We start from the raw sequence: 3,397 nt of genomic DNA on the forward strand, positions 1-3,397 counted from the left end.
GTCTCTCTTTTTGAGACAAGCAGTGATGCACAAAATGAGCATGCTCATGTAATGATTTCCCCTCAACTAAACTAGTTGGGGTTTCAGCACGAGCACATATGGATTGAAGATTATCCAAGTAGAAAACATCAAGTGGATCCATTGTCACCTTAATTTTTCGCTTTAATTTTCTATTTTTAAGTGTGCACAAGAAAGCAAATAAAACAAGCAAGGAAGCAAAAAGGCAAACATAATTATTTTTTCTTTTTTTGTAAAAACGTTTTAGAAGTGGGGGAGATGAAAATGAGAGGAAATGGAAATTAAATTACATCACAGGAGATCAAAGTTTATGCGTAGCTACCTCATAGATGTTGGTGATTTCTCCTCGATAACGGCGCCAGAAATTCTTCCTTCTACTTGTGAGCTATGTTGGGATTTTCTCGAAGAGGAGAGGATGATGCAGTACAGTAGAGATAAGTATTTCCCTCAGTTAAGAACTAAGGTTATAAATCCAATAGGAGAACCATGCAACACCTTGTTAGCAGTACCTACACATAAAATAACAAATACGTGCACCCAACGCAAACAAGGGATTGCCGATCTCTCGGTGGTTAATTGTAAGGATTAAATCTCGTAGTGTTAAATAGATAATAAAACACAAAATGAAATAAAGTAAAGATAAATTGTTGAAAGGTATTTTTGGATTTTAATACATGATAAAAGTAAACCCGGGGATCATAGTTTTCTCTATCTCTACTCCTATAAAAATGCGAGTTGGTGGTGACGGCGTGCCTGCTTTTGTGGCATATGTGCCATCTGATCTGAAACGGACGGCTGAGAGTGAGATAAGTTATGCTTGAGCCACTTGTACAACATTTTGCAGAAGCACCCCGCATGTCAGACGGACTACTTGTTTCTATTTCTCTCGGGAAAGAAACAGAAGTTTCGAGTACCCCTCCTAAAGATCAAAGTCGCTACACACGGTGCAAATCTCTCGGTCTCTCTCCCGACGCGAGAGGCGGTTTCCAGGCGGGCTGCCTCCGCTGGTCTCCATCGCCTCCGGTAAGCCGTCGGGCTCTCGGAGGTGTGCGGGACAGTGTACGACCGTGATGCGGTTGTAGATAATGTTGTTTTAGGATTTTATTCTGGCACTGGCGGGCAGGCAGGGGCGACGTCAATGCTATGGGATAAGGTTCCCCCTGGCTCCTTTCCCGTCTCTGCGGTGCTCCCTCCGGCCGGTGGCACTGTGGGGTTAGGGAGGTTGGCCTCTCTCTTATCCAGCGAGGTTTGGTCGGTGATGGGGGTGCACAATAGTATAGAAGTTGGGATTTGTGGAGAGGGATTCCCAGATCAGGTCGCCTCGGACGGCCGACAGCTGCACACTGTTGCGGGCGAAGTGGTTTGAGTTGCGGCTCCACTCCGTCGTAGGCTACCGCTGGTCAAGGGATCACTTGGTCTACCCCAGGCCGATGCACCGGAACCCTCCCTGGTTCCGTCTTTTGGGGCGGGACTTATATGCGGCTCACAAAGCCATGGATCGGTGATGCTGCTCCTCATGCCCGTTGTCTTGTGGATGACGGCTAGCACCGGCGAGTGCAGAGATCAGCGTGCCTAGGTGAATAAGGAAGATGAACTGGGCTGTAAGTTACTTTGTTTGCTCTGTCGGTGTTATTCCCTTTAGTGTTATCTCTGCCTCTCTAGTTCTCAAGCTCCAACGACATGCCCTTTTTTGTGCTGGCCATGGAGGCTAGCAGCGGCAGGACTGCCATGACTAGGCCGCGCAATATTTCTAACAGTGTTGAGCTACTCGTTCCCGACAGCTCCGATGCCAAGCTGCCAATAGAAGCAGAGCAGGTATGTGTGTGATGGATCTTTTAATGATAAGTTTGCTTCCTGTTCGATTAGGTGCATATTTCGCAAGGTAATGTTGTTCTATCATGTCTCTGATTTTGATTTTGATTTTGATTTTTTCTGCAGATTTCAGGATATAGAAGGCAGCTTCAGGAAGGGGTCGCTGACGAGGTGAGGCCATTGCGTCTATTCTTGTGTTAGTTTGTTTCAAAGAAATCACACTAATTTCTCTCAGTATACTCTATAGAGAAATAAGTACTGAAGCAGGCTTCACCGAAGACTACTGATCTAGAATTGTCTGTTGCTGAAATAAGTCCAGGAGCTATGGAGCAGGCTGAACAATTTTCTGTTGATTTTACTCAATGGATTGTCCCTGTAATTTGACCAAACGTCATGTCGCCGTGCCACTGAAGTTTTTGCACAGAATTCTTGTCTTTTTGGGTGGTGCCAAGCTGTCTTTTTGTTGAACAATGCCACAATTGCATAGTTGTAAGTTATTTAGGATTGTCTCTATTGCATACGACCTGGAGTTACAAGAGGTCCAGTACTAATTTTGTGTATGTATGTACATGTGCAGTCGCCCATTTTCTATACACATGATTCCAAAACATCTTTTACTGTACATTTTGTTTCTTTGCTCGGTACAAAATGTATTGCAAGTGTTGTTCATTTTTTTCCCTTCTGTAAATATACTAGAGACCCTCTAAGGGCTCAGTTTTCTTCCCGTTGTCTGAATATACCCAGATTTATTTTGTGTGTGCGTATTTAACAAAGCATTTAGTTAACCACTTCTACTTCATTCTTGTTTCTCGTGAAACCACATATAAGTGTGTGCTCAAGTTATAGTATGTATGTTAGGAAATACACAAGAGCTCCCGGGTGCTTCTCTATATTATGAATATTAAACTTAAAAAACTCTGGAATTTGAGGATATCAAACCCGGGTGCCCAATCCACTCCCGGGTGAAGTTTCGTGAAAAAAGTGGCAAAGGAAATATAGTCCAAACTAAAATCTGTCCAAACATTTTTTTACGTGCATAGTTTTCTTCTATCTTTTTTTTTTTGCCATGGATACATTTCATGGTATTTTTTCAAGAAATTTCATACGAAAGTAGATTCAACGCCCAAGTTTGATATCCCAAAATCCCCCCAAAGAATAAAATTTTCTGGTGATTTTTTGAACTTAATGTTCATATAGGGGGTGGAGCACCTTGGTGCTACAAATCCTCCTTTGTATGTTAATATAATGTCTTGATTGCTATCTTCAAGATATTATTATGTGTTATTTGATATGATTCTTTTTTCGCCAAATCTTGCAAAGAGGTTTGGAATGTTACAACATCAATTTATTTTGGATGTCATCATTATATTTTGGTCATGGTTGGCATGTTGCATCATATAATGCTCATATTCATGTAGAGATGACATGTGCGTGACATGGGCGGGTTGCGGGTCAGGATATGTTTTTAACCCATTGGACTAGGATAAGTTTGTATCCATCGCAAGTTGCCACATGTGTGTGGATGGATTTTAAATTTTCTGCATGGTCCGTCCCCTGGTAAATGATA

General features: G+C 42.4%; 1 long non-coding RNA gene across 1 annotated transcript; it reads left to right on the top strand.

Moving 5' to 3' along the window:
- Positions 1-911: 911 nt before the first annotated feature.
- On the top strand, positions 912-2,554 carry LOC123160478 (uncharacterized). Its single transcript, XR_006480236.1, has 3 exons — positions 912-1,833; positions 1,957-2,001; positions 2,078-2,554. It is a non-coding gene; the product is annotated as an uncharacterized lncRNA (long non-coding RNA).
- The last annotated feature ends 843 nt before the right edge of the window (positions 2,555-3,397 follow it).

Source organism: Triticum aestivum, chromosome 7B (assembly GCF_018294505.1).
Source record: "Triticum aestivum cultivar Chinese Spring chromosome 7B, IWGSC CS RefSeq v2.1, whole genome shotgun sequence".
In the NCBI taxonomy this organism is placed as follows: Eukaryota; Viridiplantae; Streptophyta; class Magnoliopsida; order Poales; family Poaceae; genus Triticum; species Triticum aestivum.